Genomic DNA, 25970 nt, shown 5'->3' on the forward strand with positions numbered 1-25970 from the left:
TTTATTTCCTTGTAGTCAATGCACAACCTCATCAACCCATCCTTTTTCTTCACAAGTAAAATCAGCGCTCCCCAAGGTGACACACTGGGCCAAATAAACCCCTTATCTAACAGCTCCTACAACTGTTCTTTCAATTCTTTCAGCTTTTCTAGTGCTATTCTGTACGGCGCCTTCGAAATCGATGTTGTCCTCGGAACTAGATCAATAACAAACGCTACCTCAAAATCAAGAGGTAGTCCCAATAAATCCTCAAGGAATACATCAGGAAAATCCCTCACCATTGGGATATCCTCTACCCTTAGCTCCCCTTTTGATATTGCCTTCACATAGGCCAAGAATCCCTGACAGCCTTCTAGTAGCAATCTACGTGCCTGAATAGCTGATAATAACTAAGGTGGGGTGCGCACACATGATCCCACGAATCTGTACTCCTATCCCTTTGGAGGTCTGAACACTACCTCTCTCTTACGGTAATCAATATTGGCATAGTGGGCAGCTAGCCAGTCCATCTCCAAGATTACCTTAAATCCATGCATATCTAAAACCACTAGATTAGCTGACAAAGACCTCCCTTGAATACCCACTGGGTAGCCCCAGTTGGTGTAGCAACAGACAAACTAATATCTAACTACTGAGGTTCAAACCCACACAACTTAATATATTTCTGGGTGATAAAAGAATGAGTTGCCCCTGAATCAAACAAAGCAGTAGCTTTAAATGACATTATTGAAACAGTACCTGTCACCACATCTCCTGCCGCCTCAGCATCTCCCAGCATTAGTGTATAAACTCGTGTCGAAGCAGTATTCCTCTGATATTCGCCTCGAGGTGTTTGACAGCCTCCTCTATATGGTCGAGGAGTAGCCGCCATCGCTGGTGGTGCCTGACAATTTCTCGTTATATGTCCAGATTGATGGCACCGATTACAGACCACCTCCCTAACCTGGCACTCTCTTGGGTGTCTTCTGAAGCATATGGGGCAAGGTGGGGGCATCTTTTTGCCCTGTACTACTCGATCTCCTCCTCCCTATATCTATCCCCCTTTGCTCTCCTGCCTCCTCCAAGGCCCTCGGCTGGACCTTGTCTGAAAATCGAGAGGCACGGGCCTCTTCCTCTGGCTCTGTGCTGTTGCGCCTCTCTATAAGCTGCTCTTATTCATTGATGCTCTGTCTACTATCTCTAAGAAGGTATGAGCTCGAAAGCCTACCACCTGCTCATACAAGTTCTGCCTCAAGCCCTCCTCAAACTTTCTCGCTTTCCTCTCCTCATATGGCACCTGATATGGGGCGAATTGAGACAGCTCAATTAATCTTGTTGCATACTGCTGCACCATCAAAGACCCTTGTGTCAGATGCAGAAATTCTTATGCCTTTGCACTCCTAACAGTAACGAGAAAGTACCGCTTGAAGAAAATCTCCCTGAAGCGACTCCACATCATCGCTATAGGGTTAGGTCTCTGTTCCTTTAGTAATCTCACCGACCTCCACCAGTGCTTTGCTTCCCGAGTCAATTTAAATGTGGAAAATAACACCCTCTGCTTGTCTATACATGAGATAATTGCCAGTATGTCCTCTATGTCCTGGACCTAGTTCTTTGCTACTAGTGGGTCTGCTCCTCCAGTAAAAACGGGGGTCGCATACGTGTAAACTGCTCGATCATGCAGCTCCGCTCCCCTGAGCTGCTAACCATCTCAGCCATCACTTGTTGGGTGATGCTACACAACACTGTGTCAGAGTCTCCACCACCCATACTGGAAGGTTCTGCTCCATCACCTCCCGCATTCATGTTACTGTTTGCCGAATCCATCCTGCAAAGGGAACAACTAGTCTCAGCATACAATTACTATCACATAACCAATACACTACTATAACTCATAAATTACTCTCATACAACCATTTATCTCCACATCCTCAATCCCCATTTAAGATTTAGTCATATCACTCAGAAACAAAACCCAACAGTTGTATCCATGATTTTCCTGAAATCGTCACCCTAGGAAAAACATAGAAACAACCCTAGTACTCTTATCTCTAGGCCACAATATGGAATCCTAAATTATCACCTTATCCTCTAACAATCACTAACTCAAATTCCAATCTACCCGTCTCCTATTTTCCTCGAAATCCACTCCTATACTTTGGTATTGTATTTCGCTGTCTAGTAAAGTCTGCAGAACCTAGCAACCTAGGCTCTAATACCAATTAGTGACACCCCAATTTTTCATACCATTTTTTTCTAATAAACAATAATAAATATTCACACGTCATCAACAATATTCATAAATCGGCCACGTCAACAACCCTGTTACCACGTCAACTCTGTCCTAACACGTTATGCAGTTAGGTATGGCCACATCTGATACCTATTAGAGCACTCACTTTACTCAGTAAGTCCTAAGGCGGAGAGTTTCACTTTACCTCAATTATTGATATTATTAACTCACATGGACCCATTTCTTAATTTTATCATTCTCTATTTCTCATTTTCCATTATTTCTTTCATTTCTTATTTTAGCCCATTTTTATCATTCTTTTACTTTCCATTTCCATTTCACTATCCAGCTCATGAGTATCCTTGGTATCTAGTACCAACATCGCATCTGTAACTTATGGCTACCCTGAGGATCTTTCTTTCCATGCCATGCTTCCCCCCATGGTCAAGGTTATGTGGCCCAAAGGCTGGATCTAACTGCGATTGGGCGATCCGGTTAGATCAAAATATCATATCACATATCTCACGTCTGTAGTACGACTGGTCGGCCTATAGCCCTGATCCAGACTCAGGGGGCACAACAACTCTACTAAACAACTCAGTCGACTGTCACGCCACATGCTCCACGACTCCGTGTGGTTGCACTAATACCACTAGCAACGGTACCGTGTTCAATATCACAACCCATCATTAGGGTTTCCATATCCATCCATCAGGGTTATCATTAACACATACCCGCAATCATTATCCGGTATTGGAATTTCATTAATCACATATCAATGATCCCATTACAGCTTTCACACTTTGCAATGTTCACATTTCCCAGCATTTATCATGAGTATTCTCATCTCAATCATTGTATTTCTGTTCCCATATTGCATTATTCACGTTGCAATATTCTCATTTTCATATTCATTTTCTAATACACATATCTCAGAGTTCACATTGCAAAATTCATTTCATAATAATACACATATATCTCATTTCACATTCATTTCATTCTCATGCTAGCATATAACTTATTTCACGTTTTTCAATACTTCTCAACATACTCAAATCTGTATTCATACTTTCCCATTTTCATAAAAATCATTTCTATACACGTATTTATATGTCATTTTCATCATTTCCCGTAAACACCTTGATAGTTCTCATTTCATCATTTTCTCAAAAAATACTCATCATCAGGTATAATTTTCAGCATACATCATAAGCCACGCAATTTCTTATCTGATATTTATATTATAATAATTTTAGGTAAAATATAATATATCATAATAATTTCAAGTAAAGTACTGTAATTCATTTTCACATAAATTTCCAACGAGCAATTCTCAACAAAACTGCTATAATTTATTCCCTTTACCTGACTTAAGGAGAGCCTCGTTGAAACCCATACCCTACACTCTTGTCGTCCGAAACTCAAATCCCGCAATTCGCGTTTTCCCTAGATTAATTAACTCATTTCACAAAATAATACACATGTAACCTTCCCTAGACTCCATATACTCCAAATTAACATTTAAAATAATATTTAACACCTTTACCTGGTTTTCTGAATTATGCCTACAGTGTCCCGAAATTACACCCACGGTGCTCACCCGGGTGTTGAATTCAATAACCCAAATTCAACCTCAAAATGCTTAGTATTCTAGCATTTCTAAATCTACATTAACTAAATAATAATTAGCCCATTAATAACTCTTTTATCCTAATTTTGGGGTTATGCCTATGACAATCGCACGAGAAATCCGCTCCGCTCGACTTGTATAGAATAATCCCTAGGTTCTTGTGGTGGTGTCCGATTGTCAATTAGGTTTAAGATTTACAATAAATTGAGGTAAGAGTGGGAATTTAGCTTACCCCAAGAGATATGCCTACGCCGCTCCTACGATAAATTCGCTCAGGTAGAAATGACGATGGCGGAGAATGGAATCCAACGGTAGTTTCTAATTTTCGATTGGGCAAAAATCAGTCAAGAAATTAAAGAGAGTGTGAGAGAGAGATGAGAGAGTCAGGGGTGCTGCGCAGCTTCTCTGAAATTCAATCTTCAGATGCTTCCTAAAGTTAAGCTTCAGGAAGCTTTACTATATATATTATACTATATTATATTATAATTTATATTATATTATATTATATTAATATATTAATATATTATATAATTAATAATTATTTAAATTACTTATTAAATTAAATTAATTAATTACTTTATATTTATTTATTTATTTATTTATTATTATTATTATTATCATTATTATTATTATTATTATTATTATTATTATTATTATTATTATTATTATTATTGTTGTTGTTGTTGTTGTTGTTGTTATTTTTAGGATTCACTACATCATCTTATAATAATTATTTTTGGGGCATTACAAATTGTGTATGTCTTCGGGGCCTTATGAGTGGTGCTCTTCAAATGGGCCATTGGTGGTGAGTCATGCTCACTTCTTCCTTGTCTTATGAGTTGTGCTCATCAATTGGGCATATCTTCGAGACCTCATGAGTAGTGCTCATTAGATGGGTCATTGCTAGTGAGTTGTGCTCACTCATTCTTTGCCTCACGAGCCATGCTCATCAAGTGGGCATGTCTTTGGGGCCTCGTGAGTGGTGCTCATTAGATAGGCCATTTCTAGTGAGTCATGCTCACTCTTAGGTTGCCTCATGAGCTATACTCATTAGTTGGGTGTGTCTTTAGGGCCTTATGAGTGGTGCTCATCAGACGGGCCATGACTTTGGGCCTTATGAGCTTAGCTTGTTAGTTGGGTCATTCCTAGCGAGTCGTGCCCACCTTTGGGTTGAGCCTTCTTATATTTAAATTCTTGCAAGGGCAGGTCTTGGTTGGAATTGCTTCCTTTGTGGGACAAGATATCTTTTTATGTCTGAGTTGGTTATATCGTCTGCTTTAAGGAATGCATTTGCAGCATCCAACTAGGTATTTTGCCCTTTTATGCTGTCGAAATCTCCATAGGAACTGGATTTGTTCATACCTAAAATACTATGCTCGTCTGATTCCATAGAACTTGGAGTTTTGAACTTCTCAACTTTTCGATTTTTGTTTGAAGCATTTAAATGTTCAACAACTATAATGCCTTTTAATTGATCATAAGAAAAAGTCATCTTTGGTTTCAGCAAGAAGGCTGTCATGGGCAGAACCTTCACCTGACTGTCTTTCTTTGATGGTGGCATCGTGCTAGTTAACTTCATTTGTTTCATCCTGTCTCAACCTTTCCCAATTTTATTCAAGATCCTCAGCTAGGAAAACCTACTTTGCATATATTTTCCTTACACAATCGAGGTTGTCCCAGCATTCCTTGAATTGGTTCCTGGAGTTGGTCATTAATGAGGTAACTGAGTGATTTAGTGAAGCTTTCTTAAGTATAAATTTAGTGTCATTTCTTGTAGCTTGACATAACATTCACATCTTTTCTTGTGTTGGAATAGGCGGTCTTCTATTGCTTGTCACTCCATGATCATTGCCCTAGGTTTTTGAAGCCTTTTCCTTGTCTACACCTTTCAAAATCACTACCACTACCATCATCAGAGAAGCTTATCATGAGGTTACTATTGACCCCTAATGGCATAAACCATCCAGGTGTGCCAGATTTCAATGGCACTCGATTCTTCTCAAAACCCTTACAATGGTATGGCTGCATCGATGCTTTGGAATGAACATCCATAGAACTTGCATGATTAATTATGGAAATGTATTTTCCAACTTTAAAGCCCCTCGCAAAATATGTGTTACTTTATTTGTTCATATTGACATCTATGGCAATACCTTGTCTCCTGATGGCATTGGCCTTTGGAGCACTAAAAATCCCATAATTAGATGTTGATGAACTGGAAGTGCCAGGATGATATGGTTCTTGACTAGGAATCTCATTAGAAAGTCTTGAGTTTCAGAATGTAGGGGAATTGGTTTCGAGCCACTGTGTATATCTTGTTGAGAAGGAGCCATTCAAAATTAACGACTATTGCTTTCCTTGGTTTAGGAATTGAGGCTCTAAACTTATATGTTTATTTGTAGAAGTCACATCGTCCATAGGCTTTGTTGGAGGAATTCTATTGTTGGTTTCCCCTCTTCTGTACCTATTTTTAGTCCCAAGTGGAGGCTCAAGCAAAAATATGGGAACTCTCTATGCTCTAGCAGAATCAAGTTCTAGTCTGCTAGAAAGGATGGCATCATTCTTTTGTTCACCATAAGATTTTTTTATCTTTTCTTTGTCATTAGCCACATTACTAAAGTCAAACACTTGATCAAAAACATCACTCTGGCATTAGCCAAATAGCCTTTCAAGATGTTCAAAATTCCATTGAAAGGGTCATCCTCCTCTGATTGTAAAGGACGAGAACTTTTTACTTTCTCCACTAGAACTGATGCAGTAGGTGCATCAATAGAAGCAAAGGACACCAATGCTTTAGTACCAACACCTTTAGCTTTTTTAGACTTTTTGTGACCCATTTTTAGTGTCTTTAGCGTCAATAAAGTTATCATTATCAAGATCACTTGCCAATCCATGGTCAGAAAATTCCAAATCAGTGCATGACTAAGCCCCATTAGGCAACTTAATGTTATCCATGGTTCTCATGACTTTCATAAATCTGGTAGAGAAGAAGCAACAACCTATTTTAATGCCAAAAAAGATCTCTTTCCATTCATCCATGAAAGTATGCTGCCTAGGTCACTAGCCAAGCTCAACAATGCAGTTACCATAATATTGGTGGGACGACCTTGAACATATAAACTTTATGAAGGCATATAAAAGGCACTATTGCCTTCGTATCATTTCTTCACTAATTCGGGTCCAACATTTGAAAGAAAGTGTTTAGAGAACATAAGCTTTCATATCAAAAGTTTGAATTGCACACCCATAATGAACCGATCACATGATGTTGTGATAACAATTTCACTGGAGAATCTTGCAACTCATATTTTGTAATTCTATCCTAGTCAAAAAATTTACATTCCAAAAGATCATACTCCAAATGAATAGCAACAAGCCCCTTCTTTTGAAGTTAGGCTCTTTAGATTAGAATCCAATGAAGGCAGTATTGATTCATTCTATAATTCATCTTCCCCTTGAGAATCATATGCAGATAAATTGTTCAAAAGGGAATCAAAGTTGGAAATGACAGGGTGATCATCAAGAAGAATAAAAACAAGCTTAACCTCGATGTGATCCTCCAATGCTCTAAAACTGGTGGGGGATTCGATGTCAACCAAAACTTTAGGAATTGGAACCCTAAGCGAGACATGAACGTCCTTGAGCCAGTTCACCAAAAGCAGAGATTGTTGGATATTCAAATTGATGCTCAAATTCTTATATTAATCGGCGGATTTGGCGTGCGAATCGAAGCGTAGTAGTATGAAAGTGGGATTTTGAGAAAGGGCTTCCCAAGTGACTTGCCATTTTCTAGGGTTCCTAAAGGCGCCACGCTCTGCATACATTTTTCAAATCATACCCCTTGCTTCCTAGTGTAGTAGCCACTTAGAATTAACTACCCCTCACTTGAAGATATAGCCACTGTCGTGAGCGTAAACTGCTTATCTTGTTTTGTGTATACATTGGATTTGTTTTGTGCTTTCAAATTTTCAGAAGGATTTGTTCTTGGTGTCTAAAGACAGCTTTTACCGACTGAATCCAACAACAAAGAAACATACATATTGATCAATGCAGTTCTTGAATGGAACTGTTGGAAGATCCAAATAGCCAAGTTTATATTGGCAGTTATGAAGTTGGAGTCTTGTAGGACACTGTCGACATTTTGAAACCAAGCCATTTATGCATTTAGCTATGGCTCCCTCAAAGATATGGCCTGTGTAATGAGAAAGGTGGTATTGTTCTCAAGATGTCATTAACATGAGACCTATCACAAATAACCCCAGGGTTCTAATTCCATGCTTTAGAACTTTTATTTCACGAGGTAGAAGTGTTAGAACAAGAATGTTCTTGAACTGAGAAACCATGTTCGTGTAGAATTTGTTTAAATTAAAATATGAAATTAGGAGAGCCTTACATGTGGCAACAGAAGATCGATTTGGTGGTGGACCTAGTGCATAGAATTTAGGAGAGCTTTACATGTATAACAATTCCTTCTCTTGAATTCTTTAAAATGGATGGAAGATCAATATGATGTGATATGTTGTTGACCGTATATATATCTTTCTTGGAACCATATAAGCATAATGCACTAGGTGCATACATAGACGAGACCATTGGGCATCTCTAGAAATTACTTTGGTGTTTGGCCCATCTTTACCACCAAAAACATTCTGAAATGCTATTATGTAGTTTTGCCATTAGACACAATTTGTAGATACATGATTAAGAGATTGTTAGCTTTGGTGCAATCCTAAGAGGGGGGGGAGGGGGTTGAATTGGTATTTGAAAATTTTATCCCCTAGGTCAATCTACTAATCAACAATGTTACACAAGCCTAAGGTCAATCTGGTGCATGCAAAATAAATCAAAGCAGATATACAATGGAATTTAGATTGGAATGGAAATTTAATCAAGCATGCACATTAAAGCAGTAAAGGAAATGACACCTAGAAATGTTATCAAGGTTTGGCCAAATTGCTTACGTCCTCGCCTTGGCTAACAAGCACAAGGATTACCACTATAGGCTCACTTAACATGTGGAGTGGTACCTAAATAATCAGGTCAATTAGCATAAGACTGACCTCAACCTTTACAACCAGGTCAATTAAGGGGCTGACCTCAACCAACACGCCTTACCAGGATGGTGCACCTGGCTTTCCTAACTGGGTCTAAGCCAGTTGGGGACTATTTCAAAGGGCTAGTCTCCCTTTTCAAGCCCGTGCCTGGAAATACAATAGATTTGAAATTCAATCAAATGGTACAATGATTGTGCTTTCATGTAAAGCAGATATGTACCTAATACTCACATTATAACTAATGCACTACCAAAAGATAGGATATGATAAGCTTGGTGTAGTCTAAGTGTCTACTCTCAAATATTTATGCAAATATAGCAATCAGTGCGTGAGAGTGTAAATGATAGGATCTTTGTGACAAAATAATATTTCAATCACAATGCACAACCAAAGATCATAAGCACACTTCAAATATCTCCACAAATAATATTTCTCAATATAAACCACAAGAGATATTCATATTTAATTTATAAAGTAATTTGATCTTTGTGTTCAAGAAGATAAAATCAATCAAAGGCTATTTCAACAAAGATATTTTTGCGTATGCACAAATATCTCAATAAAATATTTCTCAAAGTAAATCACACGAGATATTTGAAATGGATTTGCAAAAATTTGTTTCACAAACAAAAAGCAATACGAACTCTTGAGTATTGTAATGACGATGCAAAATTCACAAGCTCTACGAAGTTTTCCTATGGAAGACTTATTAATGAAGTCTCCTAGAAAAACTTCAAGCTTACTCTCGGATAAAAATATATATCAATCAACTAGAACAAACGAGAGAGTAAGCTAAACTAGATGCTTACAATAGCACTCTTACTTAGCAAGATTTGCAGCGAGGTTTAGTAAGAATGGAAAAATGAAACTTGGATGTGAAAAATAGAGCTTTTGAGAATCAGAAGATATTTGCTAATTATTTTTGCTAATCTCTATCTAATTATTCCAAATGAGGGGGTATATATAGACTTTCCCCAAAATATAACCGTTTAGAACACACTTGGAATTATTAGGAAAGTTTTAATACAATTTAATTATTTTAACCCCATTTAAAAAAGTTAACCACGGTAAAAAATTAGGGGAAACCTGAAAGGTCCGGTCGACCAAAGTTCATATTGTTCGGTCGACCGGGCCAAATTTGAACTACAGGGTCGGTCGACCGGGAAGGGCGATTTTTGTAAATAGCTCTGTTCGGTCGATCGGGAAGAAATGGACTAGATGGTTCGGTCAACCAGACCGTTGGAGCATCTCCTGAGGACCCTCGGTCAACCAGAGCGTTGGCATTCATTTTGGGCTCGGTCGACTAGGAGGTCAAAGTGTTGACTCAAAGGGAGTTCGGTCGACCGAGTATAAATGAACTATATGACTTCGGTCGATCGGACTGTGGTCAAACTGTTGACCAGGTCCGGGTTCGGTCGACCGGGAGTATATGTATTGTGAAGTACGGTCGACCAAATGTGCCTATTTCGAGCATTTTGGTCCTGTTTAAGCATGCAAACACCCTACTCAAATGAACATTCATATATATGCATGTGTGAGTGTCCTAGGGTCATTTTTAGGTCTTTTTTAGTTCGAGAACACCGAAAAAATCCGATGTTGGTCCACCGAAGGTTGTTCCCTAAGGTCCATCTATGATCATGAGCTTATCGATCCTACCATGCAGGTAAGACATTAATTATTACAGACCATTTCTTATTTTATTACAGACTCAATATGATAAATATAAATTACAATGAATACACATTTTGAGTCTTCGTCTTCTACAAATCCATGTGCGTGCGCCATATGATACGTTTGATTAGTCCTGCACACAAACTCATCAAACCATTAAATACTAGAGTATTTGTCATAATCAAAATAGGGTATGACCCATAGGGTCAACAGAGATTGTTGGACATTTGATTCCTTACACTTATTGTGGGATCAACACAATTATAACCTAAATCCATTAGGGTCAGTGGTTGATGTTTGGCGTCTTGTACCTTGTTGTAGAGTGATGAATCAGGGTTAGTGAACATGGCAGGCATTTGTAGGTTGGGAGGATTATCCTAATTCCATAAGGACCACAAAAAAGTGGTATCATCAATTAATTTTCCAAATTTTCTCATAGAAGATAGAGACAGTGGAAAGGCAAAAGGAGTCATGAGTTGAATTTGGATGTTAACGCTTGCAAACCCAACTTTAGGATAGGCACCATAATAATAAGTGTAGTGAACAATGGCTCGTTGCTTGAAGCTACACAAGTCATCTTTAGAGCAACCTTTCATGAGTTTAATGGCTTGGCAAAACTTGCTGGTGTAGAACTTAAATGATCTTGCAAATTTTCGGGCAAGGGAGAAATCAGAAATGATTATCAGCCATTGTGACATTGTTTGAGGAAAATAGTGGCCAAATACAAAAGAATCTTCAAATACACTTTGTATGTGTAAGAATGTTGTGAAGGTTGTATAGGTTAAGGCTCGACATGTTGTCTCTTAAAACAAACAAAGATACCAAAGAACATAGTTGCTATCAGTTCCTGATCGTGACATGAGTTCTGGGTTTTTCAGATATATTGAGGGATTTTACTAGAACAACATAGAAGAAGTCATCAAATTCTTTGAAACCCATCACAAGGACAAACACAAAGTATATAATCTATGTTCTAAGAGGCTATATGATGCATCATTATTTGAAGGAAAGCTAGCTAGCTTCCCATTTGATGATCATAATTACCCTCCCATTCAACTCTTAATATCATTATGTCAAATTGCATACTTATGGTTAAAGGAGGATATTGAAAATGTTGTGGTTGTGCACAGTAAGGCTGGAATGGCTAGGACATGATTGATGATTTCTAGCCTCCTCCTCTTTCTGAAATTCTTCCCTACAGTTGAGTTTATTGATTACTACAACTAGAAAATATATGTTGATGAAAAAGGACTTGTTTTGCCAAGTTAGATTAGGTATATATGTCAAACATTTTGAGGTGTACCTTAATGGAGAAAGCCAGCCTGGCTGTAGGTGCATGCTTACGAGATTCTAGCTTTATAGGTGTCATGGATTCTCCAACAGAGTTGAAGGAATTGCCTGCATCAACAATTGCAAACATTGTATTGAATCTTTAGCATTGGAAATTAGCATCTATCAATAAGAAAGAGCATTCAATGCAACCAAAACACGATTTTTAATCTTCTGGGATTTTTTTTTCTCTTGCAACAGGTTCTGAATTAGAATTAGGTGATGTGACCATGGTCAAATATGGAAAACCTCCCAATTCCTACAAATGGCATCAATTGTTGCTGCCAAAAATTGAACAAATTTTATGGATCATCGTTTGACTGTGTCCATCTTAAAAAAAAAAAAAAAAAAAAAAAACCAAACGTAGATGACTTGGAAGACTTGGGGTGTACTCTAGGAAATCACTCCGATGCCTAAGTTAGGAATTGTGGGAGACTCTATATTACAATAGTAATAGAAAAGTGAGAGTAAGAATGAGATGCCTACATCCTCTCGAAGCACCCTTTTATAGTAGTGGAGGTTGACCCTCCTTCAATTTAGCATTTATGGGTGCAATATTGCACTTGTGGGGGTTATGGATAATTTAATAGCATTTATGCGGGGGGTTTTAATAGCAGAACCTTTTCCTCTCATGAATGTACCTATTTACTTTAGTATGTCAGTTACACAGGGGTCTTAATGGTGGTTTCATAATTGTGTTCCCTTATGAATGAACCTATTAAGTTTTGGTATATCAATGACAAAAATGTTATAATCATATAAATTATTTATAGACGTAGTAGTAAAAAAGAACCATGAAGCTACTTCAACTCGTATTTTTCACATAAAATAGAAAGGACACAACCCAGTAAAATGGAATTTCACACCCTTGAAGGCCCCTCCTTATCTATTCAAACTTGTAAAATCAAATTGAGACCATCTTAGCAGTTCAGTTCCTTCTTTATATAATTCAAAATATCATGTTTGCTTGACAAATCAATGACTCAATTGTCCATTTTATATCTATGTTTGTATTATCCTCCTCCTACCATAATAGAGAAATTTAGACATTGTTCATTTTTTTTTTATTTGTGTTAGAATATAGTGAAAAATTATATATTTACAAGGCATTTATCTGCATTGTTAGCTATTTTCGTTATAAGTTTTTCATATGTCAAAACTAAAGTCAATCATCATGTTGAGGGCTTTTGTGGGATAGAGCAACTTTCCTAGCCTCCTTGTGTGTGTGCTACTTTGGGCTTTTTTTTTAGGGATCTTCCATTGTTTAACTTTACTAAAGACTAATAATGGATTTTTTTTTTGTATTTTGTTTTTCCTATTTTGGTATATTCCCTGTTGTTTATAGTTTTTCTTATACTTTTCTAGCTCTTTGTGGAGGATTCCTTGTCCTCCATGTCTTGTATTCAGTTTCTTAACTTTAATAAAATTATCTTTTTCTATATAAAAAAAATTTAAAATAAGGTCTTTTACTTTTCAATTGTTTTGACAATCACTTATTACTGTATTTTAATATCCAAACTTTACTTTAAAAAATGGGATTATAATTGGAGAATTAAAAAGTGATTTTTAAAATTATACTTAAGTAAATAACTTTCATTAATTTATATTTTTATTATATTATATTTCTATTTGCATTCTTTTGCATTCACATTGTTCTAACCATATTTGTTAGTTGTTATTTGATTCAAGGGCAAAAAAAGAACATACTTTTTTAATTTTTTTTTTATAATACTTATCAAACATTGCATATTTTTAATATTTTAGTTTTTTTTTTATTTTTGATTTCTTTTTTTAGTTTTTGATTTTTTCTCCATAATTTTCGACAATGATACCTTGGGCCCTGTTTGTATGCATTTAATTTCCTCATGATAATAGTTGCACTTATAATAGTCTAATAATACTTAGCATTGATTAGTGGGAGATCACGTCACCGTGGGGCGGGTTTGCCATTGTGGGTGTGATCCAATGGGCAAATTTGCCATTATTCGCACGACATAACTTGCTTTTTTGTTTTTTCAAACTAACATTTCAACGCATTAATGGAATGATGTTGACGTTGTGCATTGAAAGGAGGTCAACCAAGCTGGGTCTGACATGCCTCGTCTTCCTTGTAATTTTCCCATTAATTGAGTATAAATGTTTTTTTTAGTAGCAACTAAATGCAATGACAAAGTTCATTCAAAAACATATTTTCAAGCCAGTCCTTGTAAAATATATAAATATTTGTTAAAAAACATTATTAGCACTTAAAAAATACCATTGGCACCATATCATTTTTTTCCTATGCATAAAATGAAAATTTCGCGCATTTTCTCTAGTCATTTAATGCAATTAAAAATAAATGAAGTGTTATGTGTACTTTTTTGGGAAGTCTTATGTTTATGATACATAATTACATATTTTGTTAGACTTGAGTACATATTGGAGTGCTTCAAATTTAGGGAGACACTCTAGCCCCAACTAGTTGTGAGAATAGTTCTTTAATTTTAGGCATGATATCAAACCAAACTAGGTATATTACAGGGGTACGTTAAGAAGTGGGTCTTGGACTAACCCATAACAAATGCACATCATGCTAAATCGCCAAAATCATGCAGGAGTTGGGCAAAATTTTATTTTAATTTCTATTTTTTTTCTTATTTTGAATAATTTTTTCCTCTAACATTTAGATATCAATAACAGTTTTTGCAATTAAATATCTTTCAAGTGTACAAGGATGTTATTATAAGATTTGATTTACACTTGAAAAACAATTTTTGGATTAAACATGTTTAAATTTACTGATTTAAAAAGCAACTTTCTAGATTTAAGAAATCATTTTTTAACAATTAATTCTTAGCAATAAGTAGAGAAAAATAATTAATTTTGATTTTGAGTTCAAATTAATTCTTAACCACTGATTTCACCTTGCTATAATTATAAAAGAGCCCCTTTTAGCATTTAATCACACAATTTCTCTTTGCATACTTTTTCCTGTTGAGAATTTAACAAGTGGTAACAGAGCGGATAGTTCATAACTCTGGGTGTGGTAGTGTGTGACTGAGGTTAAGAAGGATCATTTAAGCTGCTAAGATGGATCCAAATTGAGTCAAGACGTGGGAGGTAGGATTGGTTTGGAGGCGCCATTTAGAATACAATCCGAGACACTTAAGACGGCCCACTTGAGCAAACTGTTGGAAAATTTGTCCCATGAGGGAGAAGATGGCTTCCGTTCAAGGGAGGAGCAGTTGGAACTCACATGTGATGGAACTTCTATTCAAGGGGGAGTAATTGAAACTCACAAGTGAGGGGGAGATTGTTAAGAATTCCACTTGTGAAGTTCGTCTCACATTGGAAAAAGTGAGAATTTGATGGGTGCTTATATACATGGTGTAGCCCAAGACCCAATAGGCTTAAGCTTTTGGGTCAAATTGGTGCTCACCCATGTGTATCAAGCACACCTATAGACTCCTCCGGTGTTAACACCTCCTACTACAATATATTCCTTCTAATTCTTTTTTATATCTTTACTAATTTTTTACTTTGAGTTGAACTTGGGTTTTGTTCATTAGCTGCTAACAGTTTAATGTGCATAGGACATTACAAATATAATGTTGAAATAATAAAATTACATCGCTAGTGAATACAATTTATTTGGATGCATGGAAAGCCCCATAAGAACAAAAAAAAAAAAAAAAAAACGAAAACAAAGATTAGACAAATGCAAATAAGAGCAAAAGAAAAATCAATATAAACACACAATCATGTTGATTAAAATTTTATATTAGAGAAATATCTACACTTTCGATTTTACAATTATTGTGTAATTATTATAGAGCAGATATTTACGAGTAATTTGGGATCTTGTTTCTTGACTCATGTATATAAATACTCCTTTGTAATGTTAAATGTTGAATATAGAAAAATGTCTTTCTCCAAATTTAACATGGTATTAGAGCTAGGCCTTGGGTTGCTTGGCTCCTCCATGGGTTGGACTTCTCCTCGCCTCATTTCCCCATATGGGCTATCCTCGTCTCGTTTCCCCCATGGGCTCAAGGGGGAGTATTAATGTGCGTCTAGTCCCACATCATCTCCAAGAGCAGTTCCAAAGTCAGTATAAGATCCTTTTAGCCCCCTTTCCATTAATACCTAGGTTTTGAGGATGAGCTCTCTAACATGGCATTAGAGCCTAACAGCGCCACTACCGCAACCCTAATCTCTTCCTCTTTCTAAGCCATCGCCGCCTCTCAGTCTCTCTCGATTCTTCATCGTTGGCATCTCTCCCTCAATCTCATGCGTCATCTCTGATTCGCAGGCACTCAGTTCTTCGATGTTTTTCAGTCGTAGCTCTCATCTCAGTTGTCTCTCTTAGTCCGGCGAAGCAGTAGTCAATGCAGCATATTTTCAACCATCTCTTTCGGCGTTTTTTTCCCCATCTCTCTGTTTTTCCGGCGACATTCTTGCTCTTCTCTTGTCTTCTTCATTTCTCCCTCCTGCCGCATCTCGGTTATTGCAAAAGTTCTCTGGCAGCTCTCAAGGTCTCCCGTAGACTCTCTCTCTCTCTCTCTCTCTCTCTCTCTCTAGTTATCTTCCTCAGTTGTTTTTTTTTTCATAGATTTCCGACAATCCATCTCAGTCTTATTCTCATCGTCTCTAGTGCTCACGCCTTCTTCTCAATTCGTCCTCCCAATTCTCAGCAGCAGTCATCTTCACCGGTGCTTGTCGTCGTTCACCTTATCTTTTCGGTGCTTCTCTCTTCTTTAGCATCTTTGCTCTGGTGTGCGTTTGCGTCGTATTCTTCATCTGGGAATATCTTAGTCTCGCGAACTTCTCTCTGCTATCTTTCCATCTCTCTGGCCTCAAGCTCTCTCTCATCTCTCAGTTACAAGTTCTCTGACGTTCCTCCGTCTACGGTTGTCTTCTCCGGCAAGAGCAGTAGTAACAGCATTTGTCATATGCTCTCTCTCTTATTCTCCTTTTGTTTGTCTCTCTCTGTCTCATATCTCTGCTCTAAGCATCTCCACCTAAAAGGCTCCCACGCGGCACTCCGACGGCACCTTCGACTTCTTTGATTAAATAGTCGCTAAATTTGCCTTTCAGTTCTTATGGCCAGGCTATCAACTCGAAGATTTATATTTTTTTTGACCGTTGCAGAGATCGGATCTGACCCGATTCAACGGTTTGATTCATCTGAACTGATATGAAATTATGACCAACATCACATCTGGTTCTTCAATGGCCACAAATATTGTCACAGGTTCTTCATCTTCTCCTGGGATTGCTATCCCTGGTCTCACCAGCGAACAATACTGTTAACTCTTTGATCTTTTATTGCCTTTGAACACCAACTCTGCCAATTTTGCTGGTAACCTTGCCTCTTGTCATTTTGCTTCTTTTTGTAATACTAAATGGATTGTTGATTCAGGTGCCTCCAATCATATGACTTCCAATTTGTCTTCTCTTAATAATATTGAACTTCTTAATCCGCCATGCCCCATTAAGCTTCCAAATGGTGACATTGTTCCTGTAACTTATACCGACACTATGCGTTTTTCTCCTAATTTCTCTCTTTCTAATGTTCTTTATGTGCCTTCATTTAAGTTTAATTTATTGTCTATCAGCAAACTTACCACTGATCTCAATTGTGTTGCCCGGAGTGCTACTAATCCATTCATTTACTTGATAATCCACATTCTAATATCATTTATGCAGTGGAAAATATAACTATAATATTCCAAAAAATATAATACCAGAGTTTTCTAAATCTATCTACATACCATAATAAATTAATCATCCACCTGTATTCAAATATATACATATCTCCATAAACATAACCTACACTTCCAATATTCACAACACCAGTATGTTTCACAACCATTCATAAAATCTAGAAGACTTAAAATATAAAACATAAAATATCTACATTCCCAAAAATATCATTAAAAATGTTTATACCCTTTTTCTTATATCTCCTAAAAATGCTCTAAAACCTCGAGCTCTTTAAGCTCGATCTCGAGGAAATCTTGAAAAAGATAAATTTATATTCGGGTGAGACACATCTCAGTAAGAGAAGAAATAATATATTAAAACAATGCATGGCCAACATGAGTCTATATAACAACATAATATTTAACATTTGAAAATTGTTAACATAATTTCTGAAATCATTCTCTGATCCTAACCAAACACATGCAAAAGATTTAACCAACGAGATTACCCAAGGATAGGGGTGATTACCCGTCCATACAAGTAGCACCCCTTTGCTCTGATACATTTGGCAACCCGAAGGTCACAACTGAAACATACCAAAGCACTCACCTTACTCAGAAAGCCCTCAAGTATTAGATTGATCTCGTACTCACACCGTTCAACAATGGCTTATTGGCAAAGGCCCTAAGGATAAGGAAATATACCCGCCTACACAAGTAGGTTCCCTCTGCCCTAGTACGTTATGCAGCTACTGCCACATCTGAAGTTACTAGTGTACTCGCCTTACTCAGCAAGCCCTCAGGTGAAAAGTGCGCCCCGCCCAAACATAACATGTTCTACATACATAGATACTTCTAATATCATAGTACATTGTTCTTTCTGTCATTATTCAATCATACACATCTGTTCATGTTCATAACTTAAACATTGTATTGTATTTCACTTTACGTAATCATCAACATTACATTGTTCACATTTGTCATTTCATTCCTTTATCATTTCATTGCCATTACATTGCATTTTCATTTCTTTCCTTCATACTACAGTTGGTCTTTAGTTATCATCAGTTAGTCTACAGCTCCTTTCAGCTGTCATCAGTTAATCTACATAGAAGTGTGCTAGAATGTATTAACATGATCGTCTTTCAGTTGCCTTACATTTACATGGTTGCATTTAGCATACATAAGCAACATAGTCCATTTCATATTTTATTCTCAATGCTTTACTTACTTAGTCTGCATCTCATACATTTAACATATATTTACACAGAATCTCATGCTGCATAATTTAACATATGAATTTTACTGTTAAATTATGTAGCATGAGATATATATATATATATATATATCGTAAAATATATATATATATATATATATCGTAAAATAAGCCAACCCACATTTAACATTTATATGCTGAAAATATATTTCATTTCTTACATAATTCCTCATAAATTACTTTTCACTTTCATTAGTTCATTTCCACATATACATAGCTAAATAAGTGGTCCTAGGCTCAGAAATCTTAATTTTACATGGTTGACATTTTAATAATTCACATCAAAACATACATATGTTATAACATAATTTAATATCTTTAATTTCATAAAATCTGCTTTAATATATAATTTCTCCTTACCTGATTTCTTGAACTACGCTAATAGGGACCCCAAAAAATACCTGCGACGCTCACCCAAACCCTAAATTAAAAATCCTAATTTCATTAAATTAATCATAAATAAAATACTATTTTAATATTTTCTAAGCCCTTAAATACCAAATAAACAGTTATACTCTCAAATAAAACCAATTTGCCAAATTTCCCAAATCCCACTTTCGCTCTGGAGTGGGGCCTAGAAAACCCCAATTAAAAATTTACTCATGTCAAAATGACGACGATTACGACTATAACCCTATGGTGGTGTCTGATCGTCGATTTAACAATAGATTTAATGAGAAATTGAGAAATTAGAGAAAAGTTACCTTACCCTAGGAATGGTGCCTACACCGCTTTTACAACAAATTCGCTTCAGCAGAAATGTTGGTGGCGAAGTTAAGAATCCAACGATACCTTCCGTTTCTCGATCGGTGCTCGTTAAGTCAACAGAATTGAGGAGAGAGAGAGAGAGAGAGGCGGAGACGGAGACGATAGGACGGACTAAGAAGCTGAGAAAGCTTGCGCATGACTTCTGAGTTTTTTTTTATTTAATAATTTTTAGTTAATTAATTAGTAATTATTCTTAACTTTTTTTTTTCATATTATTTCTTTTTAATTGTTTACTTAATACATTAATTTGATAATGTTTAACTAATTAATTGATTAATAATTTTAATTAATTAATTTAAAAATTTTTTTTTTTGGGTTATTACACGTTGGACGTTTGATATATCTCACCATCACTCGTCCCGATATTGTATTTTCAGTCAATTTATGCACCAGCCTAGACAACTACGTTATGATGCCGCTGTATGTGTTCTTCAATACATTAAGGCATCTCCAAGTCAAGACTTATTTTTTCCTACTGCCAACACTCTTCAAGTCTTAGCCTATTCTGATTTGGATTGGGGTAGTTGTTGCCTCACTCACTGCTCCATCACTGGTTTTTTCATTTAGCTGGGCACTAGTCTAATTTCCTGGTGCACTAAAAACAAACTACAGTGTCTCGCTCCTCTGCCAAAATTGAGTACCGGGTGCTTGCTTCCACTACTTGTGAACTTACATGGCTCAAAACTCTTTTAAACGATCTTGGTGTATTGCATTTCCAACCTATGCTCTTATACAGATCTTCACATTGCCTAGAATCCTATTTTCCACAAAAGTGCAAAACATAAAGAAATCGATTATCATATTGTTCGTGAAAAGTTATGGGTTAGCATCTTCTCCACTAAGCATATTCCTACCCACAGTCAGCTTGCTGATATCTTCACCAAAGCTTTGGGTCATGAACATTTTTAAAACTTATCACGCAAGTTGGGCATTACAGATCTCCATGCTCCAACTTGAGGGGGAGTATTAGAGAAATATCTACACTTTCCATTTTCCATTTTTCAATTATTGTGTAATTATTATAGAGCAGATATTTAGGAGTAATTTGGGATCTTGTTCCTTGACTCATGTATATAAATACACCATTGTAATGTTGAATGTTGAATATAGAAAAATGTCTTTCTCCAAATTTGACATTTTAAAAAGTAAAATTTGAAACATAATATATGCGAGAGAGATTACAGTTATATATATACTCAAACAAACAATATACCATATAGAATTATAGATTCATAATATACAAAAAGCCAAGCAACCTATTTCAAAATTCAATAAAATCACTAATCGCAAATGCATTACAAGGGTCGGAAATCAATGCATCTCTTTAACCAAATAGCTTATTATCTGTATGTTTGAACCTTGAATCTCCAATTTGCCTTGCATGAAGATTGCATTGAATGATAGAAGACGCAGAAACAAAGGTTTTTTTTTTTTTTGGTGGGGGGGGGGGGTGGTGTTGCAATAGAGAGATTAGATGGATGAAGGGTGAGAGGGAGACAAATCTAAATAAAGGGTTAGAGAGGTAGATAGATAGAGAAAGAAAGATGGAAGGAGCTAAAGCCAAACACCTGAAGCCTTTGACGAGATGGATGAAGGGTGAGGGGGAGACAAATCTAAATAAAGGGTTTGAGAGGTAGATAGATAGAGAAAGAAAGATGGAAGGAGCCAAAGCCAAACACCTAAAGCCTTTGACGAGATGGATGAAGGGTGAGGGGGAGACAAATCTAAATAAAGGGTTTGAGAGGTAGATAGATAGAGAAAGAAAGATGGAAGGAGCCAAAGCCAAACACTTGAAGCCTTTATCTGCCGCTCTCCCTTTCTCTTCTTGTGCTTCTACGCCCTAAATGTGAGAATTTAAGCAGACATGGAAGTAGGGTCGGCTCTGCCTTTAGGTAGTTGAGACGGCGCCTAGGGCCCTAAAAATTTTGGGGCCCCAAACTTTTTTTGTTTTTTTAGTTTTTGAGCCCTAAATTTTTTTTAATTAAATAATGTTAACATTATTTATTATGCTCTATTCCCATAATTGACTTCCCAACTAACAAATAAATGAAATTATATTTAAAAATGTAAAATAAATATAATTTAATTCTTTTTTTTTTCAAGTCTTATTGACTTCCTAACTAACAACTTTATTATATTTCAAATTATCTATCATCTCTCTCTCTTAGTCTCTCTAAATTTTTTTTTTCATCTCTCACACTCTCTCACTCTCATCTCTTAGTCTCTCTATGATTTTTGCTCGGGCTCTTGTGTTCATCATCTTTGGGCCTCCTATTCTTTGTAATTTTCATCAACTCTAATTTTGATTTCAATGTTTGTGTATTATTTTTCTATTATTTTCACTCTGAATTTTTTTTTTTTCTATTTTTTCTTATATTTTGGAAGCTTTGAAGTTAGAGCGTTGTATCCGGTAAGAATCCGATATCTCTAAAGTCTCGCTCACCAATCAATTTGCAATAATAATAATAATCAAATTATATTGTTTCAATCTATTATTTTTATTGATTTATTAAATTTATTTTTATTTGTTTACAAAATTTGTCAATTTATAGTTAGTGTTAATTTTGAAATTTAATTATATCAACGAGAAAATATGAATCCGGATATGAAAAAAGAAGAAAGAAAAAAAAAAAAAAAAGAATTAGTGTCATCTCAAATCATTCGCCTAGGGCCCCATACTGTGAAGAGCCGGCCCTGCATGGAAGGAGATAGCGCAATGGGGGAAATGGGAAGAGAGAATTATAGGTTTTGCAATTGGAGAGATTGGAAATTTAGAAGATAAATGGTTTGCAACCACAACCCATCCGGACATCATCAATCGCCCTCCACTTTATAAGGAGCAAAGGGTTTCGACTTTCAAGTATAATTTGACATGATTTATTTTTATGAAATAATTAAATTACATCACAAAAGGAAAAAAAAATTGAATGCAATTTATTTGGATTCATGGAAATCCTTACGAGAATAAAAATAAAAAAACATTAGAAAAAATATAAATATGAGCAAGTCAAAAATCAAGATGAACACACAAGCATATTGGTCAAGATTTTAACAAATGAAATTTGAAACATATTATACATCACAAAGATGAAAAAAATTTAGGCTAGGCACGATAGCTCATTTTCAATTAATGACACATTAATCGTCGAAAATATTGAAAGGGTATCGAAAATCAGTAATCATCAGAAGCTTCATATATAGTTAGAGTTGTACAAGAATAGCGGTTTTATAACTGTTTCCCCTCATAAATGTGCCTATTGACTTTAGTATGTCGGTTACGTAGGGGTTTTAGTGGAGGTTTCATAACCGTATCCCCTCATGAATGAGCCCATTACTTTTTGGTATATCAATGACAAAAATGTTATAATCATATAAATTATTTACAGATATAGCAGTAAAAAAGAACCATGAAGCTACATCAACTCGTGTGTTTCACATAAAATTGAAAGGACATGACCCATTAAAATGAATTAAAAATAAATTTCTATATAAGAAAATTTCACATCCTTGAAGGCCCCTCCTTATCTATTCAAACTTGTAAAATCAAATTGAGACCATCTTAGAAGTTCAATCCCTTCTTTATAGAATTCAAAATATCATGTTTGCTTGACAAATCAATGACTCGATTGTCCATTTTATATCTATGTTTGTATTATCCTCCTCCTACCCTAATAGAGAAATTTAGATGTTGTTTGATATCATTTTTTTTATTATTTTTGTTTGAATATTGTTAAAAATTATGTATTTATAAGGCATTGATTTGCATTGTTAGCTATTTTCGTTACAAGTTTTTCAAATGTCAAAACTAAAGTCAATCAACATGCTTAGGGCTTTTGTGGGATAGAGCAACTTTCTTAGCCTCCTTGTGTGTGTGTGCGCGCTATCTTGGATTTGTTTAGGGGTCTTCCACTGTTTAACTTTACTAAAGACTAATAATGGGATTTTTTTTTTTTGTATTTTTTTTTTCCTCTTTTGGTGTATTCCCTATTGTTTATAGTTTTTCTTCAACTTTTCTAATTGTTTGGGAAGGATTCCTTGTCCTCTATATCTTGTATTTAGTTTCTACTTTAATATAAAATTATCTTTTTATACATGAAAAAAATTTAAAATAAGATCTCGTACTTTTCAATTGTTTTGACAATCTCTTGTTACTATATTTTAATATCCAAACTTCACTTTTATAGATAAATCATTCTGTATATAATATTTAATAAAAAAAATAAAATAAAAGACCATGATAACTAAATAAGTAAATAAAATAAATATATCCATAAAATTTTATAAAATTTCAAAACTAAGAAAAAATATTAAAATATTTACCATTTTTCAATTGTCATTTTTTAAAAATAAGGATTATAATTGGAGAATGAAAAATGATTTTTAAAATTATAGTAAAGTAAATAGTTTTCATTTATTTATATTTTATTATATTATTTTTCGATTTGCATTCCTTTGCATTCATATTATTCTAACCATATTTGTTAGTTGTTATTTGATTCAAGGGAAAAAAAAGAACATGCTTTTTTAATTTTTTTTTTATAATACTTATCAAACATTGCATATTTTTAATATTTTAGTTTTTTATTTTTGATTTCTTGTTTTATTTTTTGATTTTGTTTTATTTTTTTTATTTTTTCTCCATAATTTTCGACAATGATACCTTAGGCCTTGTTTGTTTGCATTTAATTTCCTCCTAATAATAGTTGGACTTATAATAGTCTAATAATACTTAGCATTGATTAGTGGGAGATCACGTCACTGTGGGGCGGGTTTGCCATTGTGGGCGTGATCCAACGGGCAAATTTGCCATTATTCGCAAGACATGACTTGCCTTTTTTGTTTTTCCAAACTAACATTTTAACGCATTAATGGAATGGTGTTGACGTTGTGCACTGAAAGGAGGCCAACATAGCTAGGTCTGACATGCCTTGTCTTTCTTGTAATTTTCCCATTAATTGAGTATAAATGTGTTTTTTAGTAGCAACTAAATGCAATGACAAAGTTCATTCAAAAATATATTTTCAAGCCATGCCTTGTAAAATATATAAATATTTGTTAAAAAGCATTATTAGCACTTAAAAAATACCATTGGCACCATATCATTTTTTTCCTATGCATAAAATGAAAATTTTGTGCATTTTCACTTGTCATTTAATGCAATTTAAAATAAACGAAGTGTTATGCGTACTTTTTTGGGAATGTCGATAGCATCTTCCTTTCTTTCAAAGAAAAAAAAATTTTTATGTTTACGATACATAATTACATATTTTGTTAGACTTGAGTACATATTAGAGTGCTTCAAATTTAGGGAGACACTCTTGCCCCAACTAGTTGTGAGAATAGTTCTTTAATTTTATGCATGATATCAAACCAAACTAGGTATATTACAAGGGTGCGTTAAGAAGTGGGTCTTGGACTAACCCATAACATATGCACATTATGCTACCTCGCCAAAATCATGTAGGAATTGAGCAAAATTTTAATTTAATTTTTATTTTTGTTCTTATTTTGAATAATTTGTTCCTCCAACATTTAGATATCAGTAACAATTTTTGCAATTAAATATCTTTCAAGTCTGCAAGGATGTTATTATAGTATTTGATTTACACTCGAAAAACAATTTTTGGATTAGACATGTTTAAATTAACTGATTTAAAAAGCAACTTTCTAGATTTAAGAGATCATCTTTTAACAATTATTTCTTAGCAATAAGTTGAGAAAAATAATTAATTTTGATTTTGAGTTCAAATTAATTCTTAACCACCGATTTCACCTTGCTATAATTATAAAAGAGCCCCTTTTAGCATTTAATCACACAATTTCTCTTTGCATATTTAATCACACAATTTCTCTTTGCATACTTTCTCCTATTTGGAATTTAACAAGTGGTATCAGAGCCGACGGTTCATAACTCTGGGTGTGGCAGTATGTGATGGAGGTTAAGAAGGATCATCTAAGCTGCCAAGATGGATTCAAATTGAGTCAAGACATGGGAAGTAGGATTGGTTTGGAGGCGCCATTTAAAATACAATCCGAGACACTTAAGATGGCCCAATTGAGCAAACTGTTGGAGAATTTGTCCCATGAGGGAGAGGATGACTTCCGTTCAAGGGGAGAGTAGTTGGAATTCACATGTGGTAGAACTTCCATTCAAGGGGGAGTAGTTGAGACTCACAAGTGAGGGGGAGATTGTTGAGAATTCCACTTATGAAGTTCGTCTCACATTGGAAAAAGTGAGTATTTGATGGGTGCTTATATACATACTGTAGCCTGAGATCCAATAGGCTTAAACTTTTGAGTCAAGTTGGTGCTCACCCATGTGTATCAAGCACACCTATGAACT

The 25970-nt window shown here is 35.3% G+C and overlaps 1 pseudogene; it reads left to right on the plus strand.

Annotated features, from left to right (window-relative positions):
• The first annotated feature begins 11425 nt into the window (after nt 1-11425).
• Nucleotides 11426-12216, plus strand: LOC131166605 (phosphatidylinositol 3,4,5-trisphosphate 3-phosphatase and protein-tyrosine-phosphatase PTEN2A-like; annotated as a pseudogene).
• Nucleotides 12217-25970: the final 13754 nt, after the last annotated feature.

Source organism: Malania oleifera, chromosome 10 (assembly GCF_029873635.1).
Source record: "Malania oleifera isolate guangnan ecotype guangnan chromosome 10, ASM2987363v1, whole genome shotgun sequence".
Taxonomy (NCBI): Eukaryota; Viridiplantae; Streptophyta; class Magnoliopsida; order Santalales; family Ximeniaceae; genus Malania; species Malania oleifera.